Here is a 16,049-nt window from a genome sequence, read left to right on the forward strand (position 1 = left end):
GGTTAGACGTGAAACCATATGATCTTCTGACCAACTCATGATATTAGGCCGTGATTGGATCGTCGTTTTCCAACCAAAACCGCTTGTAAAACTGACGCTTGAAAATTAAAGCAGATGGTCTCGGGCGAAGGCGCTTGGTTGGTCGATTTCAACTAGTAAAATATCGGAAGTACTTCACACACGATAAAAACGCTGAACAACACTCGGACGATTGCTAATCCAGCCGTTAGCTGTTGTTTCAGCCTTGCCCATGGATGGCATGATACGCACGTCGTGCATGTATCATCTGGTAATGTCGTCCATATAGCAGTGCTCGTAAAATATACACTGGTCTCTCAAATTACACGCGTAACCCGCCGGTTTTACTTACAGACCTCGGGCCCTTGGTTTCATTACGCCTGTATTTTACGCGTTGTTTCCGATGACGAGTAAATTACACTTGTATGTTAATACAGGTTTGAAATAAACCAGAGCTCCCAAGCGTGGCCTTACCGTTTCATGCTGTCTCAGTTTCTCGAAGGTGCTCATAGGTGTCCCATGATCCTGGCTTCCTGAATGAGCAGCGCGGGCGCTGTATCAGACCATACGTAGGGCCCGCGAGGCCCTCTCCGTTGTCCTTCGAGTTGTTGCGCTCGCCGTGGCGCCGAGCATTGTTAACATCGTCAACGAACATGAGGATTCAGCAGATGACTTTATTTTGACTGGATGACACTAGGGACCCAGTAGGGCCATAGCCGTACGTACGCAAGTGCCTCCTTATTATGTACAACTATTTTTTTGCTTTCTCCTGGTTTCCTGACATCACGGTCCCACACCATTGTCAACCTATGTAGTCAATATAAACGAGAGAATTGCACAAGGTGCGGCCGACAGCTGGGACCAAGCAGCTCGAGCAGTATTTGTGTTTTTGAGGCGTGAGCACTGCAGAGTTTTTCTTGGCGATGATTTCGTTGTTGTTCAGAGGAGAGCAGGGTATTAACTGGGTGGGCTGTGGCCCGTCTAGCCCAGGCCAGATATCCAGCCCAGATACTAATTTTTTCAAGATGAAAATGGCTAGCCCAGCTATACGTCTTTTTAAGGAATACCCAGGCAAGGTCAACTTGTTATTCTCCGCCCCGCTGGGCTGCAAATCTTTCCTAGGAGGGATGCATTAGGCTTAACAGGAAAATGGGCTTTAAAAATAATAAATGGGATGTAATTATAAATCTGGGAAGTAACTATAAAAAATGCACCAAACACGAAATTAGTTTATAAAATATTATTTATGGATTTTGAAAATCTTAAATTTTCATTGTTGAGCGCGCAATGTTTCGTTGGATTTTTACGTAATACAAATTTATATTTAATCTGACTAGAAATTTCGGGATAAAAATATTTTGGATCCCATCAAAATGTGGGAAATTTTATTGAATTCTGTCTTCAGCAGTTGGTTGGAATTATTAATCATTGTCCTAGCTAGAAAATGGGCTGTACTTTTAACAAACTGTAAATGGGCTGTTGTAAATTCCATTAGAATTCAAAAATGGGCTGTACATTCTTACAAAACGCAAATGGGCTATAAGTTCTCTGCCACACACTTGTGGGCCTACTAAGTGACGCGTCCCCTAAAAAAAATAAGTTGACGCGTATGCAAGGCTTTGTCAACTTATTATAGTCAACACACTGATCTAGCAGCAGTGGCCATTGGATGTCTATCCAATGGATGTCGTGCTTCTTCTTCAATCTCGGATATTCTTAGCTTCGGCCGCCCATAAAATGATTCCTCCCCCTGACATCTGGGGTGCATCGTTTCGGAGGCTGACCTGTGGGCCTACTAAGTTGGAGCGTACCAAGGGCTTTGTCAACTTAGTCAATTTTAACAATTCTAGCTTCAGTGACCGTACGATGTCCATCCAACGGCCGTAGTGCTTCTTCAACCTCTGGTCTTCTTGGTCCAGCCGCCCAAAGCGGCACCGGTCGTGCCGCCTGCTCCTGCCTCCCGTGGCCGGCTCTGATGCCGCGGAGGCCTCACCGCCCCCATACTACTCCCACCGCTTGCCAGGCCATCCCTTCACTCACCCACACCCCCTGTTATTCTGCGGCGACGGCAGCCTCACACCGCAGCCGAACCAGTGAACCCTCGTACTCCTCTCCGCGTGGCCTTCCACTGCTGCATCTTCCCCGGCTCCGCGTCGTCCCCTTCCTAGGCCTCGCCGTCATCCACCGCCCTGGTGCTCTCGGCACGGCGTGGTCAACGACCGACTTCCATCGAAAGAGTACTGTACGTGGAGAGGCCGACAGCTGGGTCTACGGCGGCCGCACGGAAGTGCCTCCTTATTACGCGCAAAATAATTATTCCTCCACCTGACAGCGGGGACCCACCGAACGGGCCACCTTATTTCGCGAAAAAAAACGTTTCCCCCTGACTGGTGGGACCCGCCGGACAGGCCACCGTATTTCGTGAAAAAACGTCCCCCCGGCTGTCAGCTCGGACCCACCGGAAGTGCCTCCTTATTACGCACAAAAAAATGAATACTCCCCCTGCTAGCTGGAACCCACCTTGGTGGGAGGCTGACTTGTGGGCCTATTAAGTTGACGAGGACAGAGAGCTTTGTCAACTTAGTCAATATGCACGATTCTAGCTCAAGTGACCGTACGATGTCCATCCAACGGCCGTAGTGCTTCTTCAACCTCTGGTCTTCTTGCTCCAGCCGCCCAAAGCAGCGCGGGTCGTGCCGCCTGCTCCTGCCTCCCGTGGCCGGCTGTGCTGCCGTGGAGGCCTCACCACCCCCCTACTATTCCCACCGCTGGCCAGGCCCTGCGGCGATGGCAGCCTCACACCGCAGCCGAACGAGTGAACCCTCATACTCCTCTCCGCGTGGGCATCCACTGCTGCGTCTTCACCGGCTCTGCGCCGTCCCCTTCCTAGGCCTCGCCGTCGTCCACCGCCCTAGTGCTCTCGGCGCGGCGTGGTCAACGTGGTCAAGGAATTACTTCCATCGGACGTGGACTGTACGTGGAGAGGCTGACAGCTGGGTCCACGGCGGCAGCAAGGAAGTGCCTCTTTATTACGCGGAAAATAATGATTCCTCCACCTGACAGCAGGGACCCACCGGATGGGCCACCGTATTTTGCGAAAAAAACGTTTCCCCCTGACTGCTGGGACCCACCAGCTACACCTTCGCACGCAAGGAAGTGCGTCTGGGCAAAAAAATGATTCGCCCCCTGACTGCTAGGACCCACCAGCTACATCTTCGCACGCAAGGAAGTGCGTCCGGGCAAAAAAAACCCAAAACGATTCGCCCCCCCTGACTGCAGGGACCCACCAGCTACATCTTCGCAGGCAAGGAAGTGCCTGACAATCGGGACCCACCTGGTCGAAGCATACGTAGCGTTGTCATTCTGGTCGAGAACGTGTACGTACATATATGCTGGTCAATGTAGAAGCGCGCACGTGTCGTAGTAGAGGCGCGTACGTGTCGTAGTAGAGGCGCGTACGTGTCGTAGTAGAGGCGCGCACGTAGCATGTACACGTACGTACAGCGGCCAGGGTGCAAGAAAGAAAATACGGCCACGTACGTACATACAGGCAGGGTCTCGAATGCCTACTCGCGCATACATACGGCGAGGGCTCGTGTACATGGCTGGGTCAGAACGGAGAAACAACGTCGTCGTCGTGTTCATGGGGAGGCAACGGAATGCGTCGTGTTCATGGGAAGGCAACGGAATGCGTCGTGTTCATGGGGATGGGTGTGGCGTACCGCAAAACGGAGGAAACAGACCTCCTACGGTCGAAACGGGGGTCCTGTTGATCGGGAGGAGTGTGGCGTACCGCAAAACGGAGGAAACGGACCTCCTACGGTCGAAACGGGCTTCCTGTTGATCGGGAGGAGTGTGGCGTACCGCAAAACGGAGGAAACGGACCTCCTACGGTCGAAACAGGGGTCCTGTTGATCGGGAGGGATGTAGCGTACCGCAAACAGATGAAACGGACCTCGTACAGTCGAAACGGGGGTCCTGTTGATCGGGAGGGGTGTGGCGTACCGCAAAACGGAGGAAACGGACCTCCTACAGTCGAAACGGGGGTCCTGTTGATCGGGAGGGATGTAGCGTACCGCAAACAGACGAAACGGACCTCGTACAGTCGAAACGGGGGTCCTGTTGATCGGGAGGGGTGTGGCGTACCGCAAAACGGACGAAACGGACCTCCTACGGTCGAAACGGGGTCCTGTTCATCGGGAGGGGTGTGGCGTACCGCAAAACGGGACTCCACGGGATAATGTTCATCTCCACCGTCGACCTCCTCCAACCTCCACGGGCTACCGTCGACCTCCTCCAGCCTCCACCGGCTCCTGTTCATCCAGCCTCCACCGCGCGCTACTCCACCGGCTGTTGTTCAACCACCCCTCCACGGGCACCCCTCCACCGTCTACTGTTCATCCAGCCCTCCACACCACGGGGTCCTGTTCAACCACCCCTCCACGGGCACCCCTCCACCGTCTACTGTTCATCCAGCCCTCCACACCACGGGGTCCTGTTCAACCACCCCTCCACGGGCACCCCTCCACCGTCTACTGTTCATCCAGCCCTCCACCACACCACGGGGTCCTGTTCATCCAGAGGCATCGCCACCACTCACTGTTCATCCAAACCCGCCCGCAACGCTCACTGTTCATCCCAGAGGCAGCATCGATCGGCTTCAGTTAGCAGCAGTAGTGAAGGAATCGCTCGATCGGGTTCAGTTAACAGCCATCGATCGATCGTTCGGGTTCAGTAACGTGTAGCCTGCAGTGCAATCTCTCGGGTTCAGTTAGATCCCAACGCCTCGCTCGGGTTCAGTTAGAGCCAACGCCTCGCACACACGCGCATACGTCTACGAGAGAAACACGCATCGCTCGGCCCCCGACCTCACACCGTAACCGGGAACTCCCCGAAATTTTCCTCCCCCTCGCTTCTACCACGGTTTTTTCCGTCATGGACGGCCCAAAGAATGTCATACAGCTGCGTCTCCGGCCCGCCCAGGACGAAAAGCCCATTTTCTCTCATGATTTTTTGTCATAGAAGTAGGAGCCCACCACATCTATGATGATACCGGGTTTTGTGACAATTATCGTCATAGAAGTGTCATATGTATGACAGAAAAAAATTGTTCGGCCCAAAATGTCACGGATGTGTCTTTTTTTACTAGTGATAATAGAAATTTTAGTCTGCAAAATCTCCAATTCCTTTGTGGTTACCTGCAAAATCTCCAATACCTGCAACTCCAGTCTCAACTTCTTGATTGCATGTTGAGAATCATGTACATGTTGTCTTGCCACCTCTAGTTGATGCTCGAGAAAATCAGCACATTCCAATTCCAATCCATAATCATTTGGTAACGACCATGCCACACTGCTCTCAGATCTTTGTGTTGATGTCACTTCATCCTAAAATGTTTCTGTAAGTACACATGAATAGGGCAAAAATATAGTTACAACGGTGAAGCGAGCAAGACAGACTATTTTGTACATGGCAAAACAGGACTAACAATAATGTTACATGTCATGAAACATAAGTAGGTGATATTATAAAAAATATAAAAAATGGTAGCAGTGCAGCCCGCATACAGAAATCTCTCTTAGCTCACCAGAGGAGCATGATGTTGGGGCAAAGTCCAAAACAGAGACAGGTTACAAATTTAGACCACACACAGCTACTGAACAATATATACATATATATATATATATATATATATATATATATATATATATATATATATATCTTGCGCATAAGTAAGCAAGCAGTTGGCCATTCAGTAGCTCAATTAAAGTCTTAGGGACCATAATGAACAACAGAGTGATTCATACAAACCTACTACAGCGAGCAAAACTATGCAATCATTAGCCTAGTATAAACTAAATTGTGAGCCTCATGCACTAATAGTTGCTTAATAGACTTCAAATCTTCGGACACACTTCGCTAGAGTAATTAAATGGTAAGGCCTTTAATTATGTCAACTAATAGTTATACAAGTACCCAACATCAGGCATCATTGTTTGGGCATCTCATTAACTGAGGACAAATAAAGCAATTGAAAAGAGAAATGTAACTATGCCTGAAACAAACAAGCAATTGAACTGTTGAGTTGGCAGCATGCATACATGCACGCCTCAATAACATCCATGGCCTAGCTACATTTACTATATAAAGGAACAAGTAATGTAATACTGTTTTCCCCCTATGAAGTACCTCGACTAGTATCTAATCAAGATCCTAGTAATGATAGGGAGGCTAACGATGTGAATATGTGTTTGGTTATGACATTTATGACATCCACAACTCTACCATAGCAGGAAGCAGTTTCACACTGTTCACTACTATAAGATGTTCCAGATATTTAAAAGTAGACTACATCCATAATGAGTGAACAGACACATTAAAATGTGTTTACATACATGTGATTTACAAAAAAGTTAGAACATCATATAGTAGCGAGCTGAGGGGGTAATATACAGGTGAAGAACCCTACGCAAGCACAATGTCAGACAAATAGGTTGTCCTGGTAATTGTAATACAGTGACTTACCATAACTGGTTGAACAGGCTCAACGCTGCTCCTCCTTCTCTCGCAAGGCTCCTTCCTAACATCTTGTACTTGGAAATCCTCAATCTTATCTTCATTGCACCCCCTCTGCAAGGTGACACAAACTAGTTACTGGTCTCCTTGGAAGATAAATATGCATACTTTCCAGTCTGTGAACAACACAAAAGGACAAGTTTATAACAAAACAACACCACATAATGAAACATGCCACATCTCTTGCATACAATGAAATGAGCATTTACTATGTGTGCACTGGGTAAAAACTAGGCATACTGTAACGCCCATGATGCGGCTATATCTCCCACGTGTCGAGGCATGACTCAGAGGCATAACCGCATAGTGGTTTTGTCGCAAGAAGGGTCATCTTCACACAATCCCATGTAATGAACAAGAATGGGATAAAGAGTTGGCTTACAATCGCCACTTCACACAATTCATAAATATAATTCATACATCATCCAAAATACACACATAGACCGACTACGGTCAAGATCCAAATGAAAATAAGATAACCCCAAATGCTATATCCCCGATCGTCCCAACTGGGCTCCACTACTGATCATCAGGAAAAGACACATAGTAACGACCACGTTCCTCATCGAACTCCCACTTGAGGTCGATCCCATCATCTACACTGGCATCGTCGGCACCTGCAATTGTTTTGGTAGAATCTGTGAGTCACGAGGGCTCAGCAATCTCACACCCGCGAGATCAAGACTATTTAAGCTTATGGGAAAGGATGGTGTAAAGAGGTGGAGCTGCAGCAGGCAATAAGCATGTATGGTGGCTAACATACGCAAAAAAAGAGAGCGAGAAGAGAAGCAACGAAACGGTCGTCATCTATCAATGACCAAGAAGTGATCCTGAACTCCTAGTTACGTCATTCATAACTCAAACCGTGTTCACTTCCCGGACTCCGCCGAGAAGAGACCATCACGGCTACACACACGGTTGAAGTATTTTAATTAAGTCAAGTGTCAAGTTCTCTACAACCGGATGTTAACAAATTCCCATCTGCCACATAACCGCGGGCACGGCTTTCGAAAGATAATACCCTGTAGGGGTGTCCCAACTTAGCCCATTATAAGCTCTCACGGTCAACGAAGGATAAACCTTCTCCCAGGAAGACCCGATCAGTCTCGAAATCCTGGTTTACAAGACATTTCAACAATGGTAAAACAAGACCAGCAAAGCCCCCGAATGTGCCGACAAATCCCGATAGGAGCTGCACATATCTCGTTCTCAGGGCACAACGGAGGAGCCAGATGTCGGGTTGGCATAGACCATGGTTGCCCAGGGGCGCCGGACATCGCTCGGTTTGGGCCAGCACTCGAAGGAGCACAGGTCTGGGGGTTTAAAATAAAGATGACCCTCGGGCTCGCGAAAACCCGGGGGAAAAGGCTTAGGTGGCAAATGGTAAAACCAAGGTTGGGCCTTGCTGGAGGAGTTTTATTCAAGGCGAACTGTCAAGGGGGTCCCATAAATCACCCGACCGCGTAAGGAACGCAAACTCAAGGAACATAATACCGGTATGACAGAAACTAGGGCGGCAAGAGTGGAACAAAACACCAGGCATAAGGCCGAGCCTTCCACCCTTTACCAAATATATAGATGCATTAATTAAATAAGAGATATTGTGATATCCCAACATATCCATGTTCCGACATGGAACAAACTTCAACTTCACCTGCAACTAGCAACGCTATAAGAAGGGCTGAGCAAAAGCGGTAACTTAGCCAAACAACGGTTTGCTAGGAAAGGATGGTTAGAGGCTGACATGGCAATATGGGAGGCATGATATAGGAAGTGATAGGTAGCGCAGCATGGCAATAGAGCGAACAACTAGCAAAGCAAAGATAGAAGTGATTTCGAGGGTTGGTCATCTTGCCTGAGATCCCGCAAGGAAGAAGAACGAGTCCATGAAGAAGACAAGCGGACGTAGTCGAACGAATCCTCACAACTCCGGAACGAAACCGAAGGTAACGAGAGAAGCAACACGGAAAGAAACAAACAACATAGTAAACAACCACCACATACACATGGCATGATGCAAAAACAAATATGATGCATGTCCGGTTTAATGAGGCATGGCATGGCAAAGTGCAACAAACAACACTACAAATTAAGTGGAGCTCAGTATGCAACGAGTTGCATATTGACGAAACACCACATTTAATTATTTAGTTCTCTCTCGTTTATGGACCCAACAATATTAAATGTTATTAACCATGGCAAGAGGTGAAGCATATGGAAACTACCTATTTTAGGCAATTTAAATGAGGCCGGAACAACAAACAACAATTCCAGAAAAACCCCATAAGCATATTTTTGATTTGGTAATGTTCTGCCCTAAACACAATTTTAATGTTGTTAAACAGCAAAATGAAGTGCACCATGTTAATCTATGCATTTTTCTACCCCATTTGCATATAAAGTTTATTTAAATCCGAGTTACGGTTAATTAGTTATGAAATAAATCATTTTAACATGGCATTTAAGCAAATTAAATAAACAACAAGTTTAAACATTTTAAACATGGATGAGAGCAGCATATTATGAAACTAGATGAAATTCTAGACATTTTTCATATATAAATTATTTTCATCCGATGCACGGCTGTGAAGTTATTATATGCATGATGTATGAGGGGTTTTCTGCAAAACTGCACTCTCTGGATAATATGAAATTCGCAGCACGCCAAAAAAAAATAGCAACGGGCCGAATGCAACGCATTGTGCAAGCCCAGCGGCAGATCTGGCCCGAAGCAAAAGTGGGAGTGCAAAATAACAGGAAAAACTAAGCATAAAAAGGGGCGGCTGGGACTCGAACCCCACACCCCTCGAATGGATAGAGGCCGCGCTAGCCACTGGGCTAGCTGATATGCTTGCGATGGAAACATAGTGGCAAACCTAAATAACCTCTACATGCCAAAATCGGATCTAGGAAAGGATCGAAGCTTCGTTCATGGAGGTAGTTGCTCATAGCGGGGAAAACAGAGGCCGTAAGCCATGGCGATGCAGGGAGGTTCAGGCGGCGAAACTTTGCGAGGCGGCGGAGGCAGGGCTTGCCGCCGGCGTGGCCGGATGTGGAGGAAGGAGGTCCGGCGGGGGCGCGGGTCTCCAGGGCGTCGGAGCTCCCTGTACGAGTAGACAGAGAGAGATCGAGATGTGAGGGAGAGATAGAAGGTGAAGGGGAAGGAAGAAACAGGGGCACGGGCGCGGCTTGGCTCACCGGAGCTTCGCCATAGGCGTGCCGGCACGGCGGCGTTGCCGGAGGAGATGCAGGCGACGGGGAGGGGCTGGACGAGGAGGAGGGCGCAGCCTCAGACGCTCGCGGGTACAGGGGCGCGCGAAGCAGTTCCTACTGGAGCTCGACGTCGAGGTTGCCGGGGCGGATGGCGCTGGTGTCGGAGACGAGCGGGACGTGGGGCTGGCGAAGAACCCGGCAAGGCGGACGAGGCGCATGGCGTCGGGGATGGCTGGAGGCGGAGGGAGGCACACACGGCAGCGGCGGCGCGGGCGTGCGCTCGATGCAGCGCTCCTGCATCCAACTGCAGAAGAACTACAGCGGCGCCATGGTGGTCTCCTGTGAGCGAAAACAGAGAGAGGGAGGGGAAGATCGTGAGACAGAGAGGTAGAGAAGCAGGAGGGGGAAACGAGCGGGGCTGTCGGGGCCCTCATCTGCTGGTGGTACTCTTCGGCGGAGGGAGCTCCGGAGGTCGGCCGGCGACGGGTGAGACGAGGTGAGGAGGAGGCGCTCGGGATAGGAGCGGGGGAGGAGGTGCTCCTCTGGTTGGCTGGGTGGATCGAGGGGAGGCCTCGGGTGCCAATTGGTTAGGAGAGAGGATCGGGAGGGATCCCGAGGAGGAAGATTGGACAGATTGGCGGCGGCGGGCACGAAATGGATGGATGGGAAAGGATCCCTAGTTTCTAGGGTTGCCCACTATTTATATAGGTAGGGGATAGCTTAGGGGTATCCGGTCCCTCCGTTCATCATCGGACGGTCCGGGAAAATTAGGTTAGGGAGCCCAATTAAGAAAACGGAGATGTTTTGTAGATGTTTGGGGATGATCTGTATGCAATGGTGATGACTGAACGGTTTGGGTTCGGGACAGTTTCAGAAGCGCACACGAGGGGCTCGGTGGTTGTGCAGAGAGGGTCAAACGGTCAGACAAGAGAGAATCGAAAATCCGGTTAGACTCAGAATGGTCAACGAACGCAAGGGGAAACGCGGCAACTACGAGCGGATGCAAGTTTTATGAAAACAAATGCGGATGATGCAATGATGAATGCAATAAATAAATAAATCACACAGCGACAACGAAAAACATGGAAGCCGTCTGGAGCGTCGGTCTCGGGGCGTTACAACACTCCACCACTACAAGAGGATCTCGTCCCGAGATCTAGGATGACACCGGAGAGAAACAGAAGAGGAAGAGAAAAGGTAAAGCTAAGTTGCTTCTTTGACAAACGAGTGAAACCAAAGAACCTTGAGAGGTCGCAATGCTTGAAGAAATGACACGATAGAGGTGAACAAAATTGAGAAGACTCCGGTAGAAAAGAGAGACAAGGAACACCATGAGAACCTTGAGGTTAGGTGACACAATAGATATTTAAACCACTCCGGTTAAAAACAAGATAGAGAAGGAATAAGAATGATATAATTTGGGCAGCACTCTGACTGTAAATGGAAGGAATTGAACATGATCTTGACAAGATGAGAGGATACTCGGTGAAATTACCAACACATTGCCTCCGGAACTAATGAAAGAATGACACAAGGGGTAAGAAAGATTTCAGACAGCACTCCGGTTGAGGAAGGAGACAAAACTTGATAAGATGAGAGAACTCGAATGAAAACACGACACTCCGGCTAAACGGATAAGAAAGGAAAAATTACATGATCTTGACAAAACAAGATGATTGGTCGAAGAGAGCAACATCACAATGCCTTTGGGACGAACGAATAGAAGATAGATCGTCGGAATAAGATAACGAAGAATAAAATCATAACTTCCACCAGAATTGAATTTGGGAAGCATCCTTCCAAGAAGGTTAGAACGGAGTTGGTGGAAAACACCAACAACAAAAGGATATGATCCTCGTGGGCTTATGGAGACATCTCAAAACATGAGGTGAAAATTTTGCCACTAACGAAAACAATTGCTTGCTTGAGATCAACGAAGAGATGAAATCTTCTCTCGCCGAGAGGATAGGAGAAAACTTGGATCATTGATAAGCACCATAATAGCAACATTCCTTAGGGAAGGATTTAGGTGAAACATGACACAAGATAGATCCAACGAAGAGATTGGGTGGATTTAAAATATCTCATTCTTGACAACATGTGAATCATGAAACGCGAACTCAAATTGTCAAGAATGACATAACACCACCTCAAAAGATAAGAGAAAGAATTGCACTTCGGAATGCAAGATGAAGAATACTTGAACTCCTCAAAACAAGACATGTGTTGAACACCATGTTAATTTTTTTTTTGAGTATAGCCTGGCGGATCATAACTTCAAGAGAAATCTTGAAGAACAATTGAAAAATGAAAGGAATCCTTGACGAACCACCATGTAGAGCCTCCATGAAGCACTCCGGTAATAAAATAATGATCAAACGAAATGGAAAGTTGAAAAGAACTCCGGGAGAAACCTTGCAATGATTAGATGAAGCTTTGAAATGATATAATTGAAATAACTTGGAGCTCCGGAAAGAAAAAGATGAACAACTTGGAACCGAGTATTTGATATCATGAACGAACTCCGGAAGAAGGAATTAATCACTTGGAGGAAACAAGAATAAGAATTACATTACGCTTATCCTTCACCAATTTAGATTGATGACAAGCAACGGATTTGGCATACTACTTATTCTCGTAGAAAGGATTAAGATAGATATAGCGCAAACTTGAGAAGGTCTTGATGGAACCACCGGTAGGATTGAAACAACGAATACATTAATATGAGGACATCGGAAAAGGAATCTTGAACGAACCACCGTAAGAATTGAAAATGAATGAAGAAAAGAGAACGAATCACCGTAAGAATTAAAGAGCGTGCGAAAATACTCGAGGGAATTTGATACATGAGAACGAATAGATCACGAGCTGACTAGAGGATACTTGAACGATGCACCGGGAGAATATGGAGATGAACGAAGAGACATCAATTTAGAATAATTGGAGAATGAGGCTGAAAACTTAGAACGAAGAAATCTTTTGAAAAGATGGCCTTTGGATGATCAAGAAATGAAAACAACTCTGAAATGCTCTGGATGGGTAAGAAAAGAATTCTCACAATCGAAAACAATTATGAGAGGATGGCATAAGCTAGAACTATGAATCTTCAAGAGAACGGACCAAGATTCAAGAGAAATTCTTCTTCGGGCTTCAAATGTTGAGAATGACGATGAGAAACACCACCATGAATTGTTGAGATACTTCGGGATGAAAATTAGAAAGGTTGAACCAACAATGAAAAGAATTTGAAAGATCTTGGAGAAAGAAATATGACTGATGATAAATCATTCTTACGTCAAACTTTGCAAAGAATTTGAGAATAACTCCGGAAAGAATTAGAAGAGTCACGTAAGATCCTGGAAAAAGACCTGTGGGTTAGGGCCCACTCAAAAGATACACCGTTAAAAAGGTCGCTTGGAAAAGAGATTACACCGGTTGAATTAAATGGTTCAAAAGAGATAACACCCTCGAGATATCTTCAGCACACCGGAACAAATGAAAGGCGAGAAATGGATGATTAAGAGGTACACCGGCATGAGAAAGCATTTGAAACAAGGAAAGGAATGTGACCAACATTGAAGGCTTGAATTTAGTCCACCGGAGAAGAAAAAGAATGAAGAATGATAAACTTGAAGAACATCTTCCTGAGAATCATCGGATAAGAACATTGACGGAAAAGGATGGAGAGGCTTCCATCAATAAAATGATACTTGATTAAGAAATCTGAATCCTTGAATAAAAGGGTGAGAGGGTGGCAAAACAAAGGCAACTTGGGTCGGATGAAACGAACACCGTTGAGAAAAAACTTAGAATTGATCTTGCGAATGTTCGAATGATTGGATCCACTTGAAGAGAAGCACGCCGATTGGAAAGAATTGAAAAGACAACCTTGAAGATGAAGAAGGATTAGTATTCACATAGCAATATGAGAACACCGTTTAGGAAAGGTATGGATTCAACATTTGACTTCGAAGCAAATCGAATACTACAAATAAAATAAAACAAAGGATTGGCTTGCAGAATAAGCCGGAACAAACATATGATAGAAATTTCGTCCGAAGTTTTTGTGGTGGGGCCCACACGGGCTCAATCGTACAGCACCATCATGTACCAGGCTGTGCACATGACATACGAAGCGTCCCCGAGTCGGCATAGCCAAGGACTCTTTAAGACACTACGAGACCACTATAAAACCAACCGTGGAAAGGCGGACCACTAGACGTCGAACCCCAATCTCATATCCTGCATCTGTCAGAAAGATATCCTAGGAGCTACTTGAATTCCCACTTATAAACTCCCGAAACTTTCTGGTTATGCAATCAGGTGTTGGGGATACAGGGGACACAATATATCTCACGCAAACTAACAATACCTAGATCCAGTTGTATCCATCCTTCAACACATAACCAAGAAACCTTCGGAAATCATTTACCTCAACCTTCGAAAAGCATCTGTTATACTAGTTATGGCAATACTCACGAACTCCCGCCCCAGTACTGGGTGGCGTCGAGGTGATCTCACCAACAACTGCATAAAAGAGATTTCGATGTCGGCGAAACTCAGGTATTCCAGAACTGCAACGATAAAATTGTGACGACAACACCTTGGAGCTCAGCTCCCCGGGACACTGCCACAACCCCTAAATGTCAGGAGGCACCAAGAACAATGTTCTCGTCACAAAACCATCGGAACGATTCCAAGATACCCGCGTGATCCCTAAAAAATTTTTTAGTGAAATTTGAGGAGAGAATAGTCAAAACTTCTACGTCAGGAGACCTCACCAGAGTGACGAAGGGACTGAGGAGTAAAAAGAATCCTACTCTCTGATATATATAATCCTAAGACTCAAAACATTTTTGTTCTAGACTCAACAACGCCAGCGATTCGATCAAGCAGGGGGCTCCTAAGTCAGGGATGGCTCTGATTACCAACTTGTAACGCCCACGATGCGGCTATATCTCCCATGTGTCGAGGCACGACTTAGAGGCATAACCGCATAGTGGTTTTGTCGCAAGAAGGGTCATCTTCACACAATCCCATGTAATGAACAAGAATGGGATAAAGAGTTGGCTTACAATCACCACTTCACACAATACATAAATATAATTCATACATCATCCAAAATACACACATAGACCGACTACGGTCAAGATCCAAATGAAAATAAGATAACCCCAAATGCTAGATCCCCGATCGTCCCAACTAGGCTCCACTACTGATCATCAGGAAAAGACACATAGTAACGACCACGTTCCTCATCGAGATCCCACTTGAGGTCGATCCCATCATCTGCACTGGCATCGTCGGCACCTGCAACTGTCTTGGTAGAATCTGTGAGTCACGAGGACTCAGCAATCTCACACCCGCGAGATCAATACTATTTAAGCTTATGGGAAAGGATGGTGTAAAGAGGTGGAGCTGCAGCAGGCAATAAGCATATATGGTGGCTAACATACGCAAAAAAAAAGAGCGAGAAGAGAAGCAACGGAACGGTCGTCATCTAGCAATGACCAAGATGTGATCCTGAACTCCTACTTACATAATTCATAACTCAAAACCGTGTTCACTTCCCGGACTCCGCCGAGAAGAGACCATCACGGCTACACACACAGTTGAAGTATTTTAATTAAGTCAAGTGTCAAGTTCTCTACAACCGGACGTTAACAAATTCCCATCTGCCACATAACCGCGGGCACGGCTTTGGAAAGATAATACCCTGCAGGGGTGTCCCAACTTAGCCCATTGTAAGCTCTCACGGTCAACGAAGGATAAACCTTCTCCCAGGAAGACCCGATCAGTCTCGGAATCCCGGTTTACAAGACATTTCGACAAAGGTAAAACAAGACCAGCAAAGCCCCCGAATGTGCCGACAAATCCCGATAGGAGCTGCACATATCTTGTTCTCAGGGCACAACGGATGAGCCAGACGTCGGGTTGGCATAGACCCTGGTTGCCCAGGGGGCGCCGGACATCGCTCGGTTTGGGCCAGCACTCGAAGGAGCACTAGTGCGGGGGTTTAAAATAAAGATGACCCTCGGGCTCGCGAAAACCCGGGGGAAAAGGCTTAGGTGGCAAATGGTAAAACCAAGGTTGGGCCTTGCTGGAGGAGTTTTATTCAAGGCGAACTGTCAAGGGGGTCCCATAAATCACCCGACCGCGTAAGGAACGCAAACTCAAGGAACATAATACCGGTATGACAGAAACTAGGGCGGCAAGAGTGGAACAAAACACCAGGCATAAGG

At 47.1% G+C, this 16,049-nt stretch overlaps 1 long non-coding RNA gene across 1 annotated transcript; it reads right to left on the bottom strand.

The window, feature by feature from the left end:
- Positions 1 to 5,095: 5,095 nt before the first annotated feature.
- LOC109780372 (uncharacterized) lies at positions 5,096 to 10,458 on the bottom strand. Its single transcript, XR_002237003.3, has 4 exons — positions 9,793 to 10,458; positions 8,450 to 9,698; positions 6,544 to 6,648; positions 5,096 to 5,416 (listed from the first exon to the last, which is right to left on the bottom strand). It is a non-coding gene; the product is annotated as an uncharacterized lncRNA (long non-coding RNA).
- Between the last annotated feature and the right edge of the window lie 5,591 nt (positions 10,459 to 16,049).

The sequence above is a fragment of the Aegilops tauschii genome, chromosome 7, assembly GCF_002575655.3.
Source record: "Aegilops tauschii subsp. strangulata cultivar AL8/78 chromosome 7, Aet v6.0, whole genome shotgun sequence".
Taxonomy (NCBI): Eukaryota; Viridiplantae; Streptophyta; class Magnoliopsida; order Poales; family Poaceae; genus Aegilops; species Aegilops tauschii.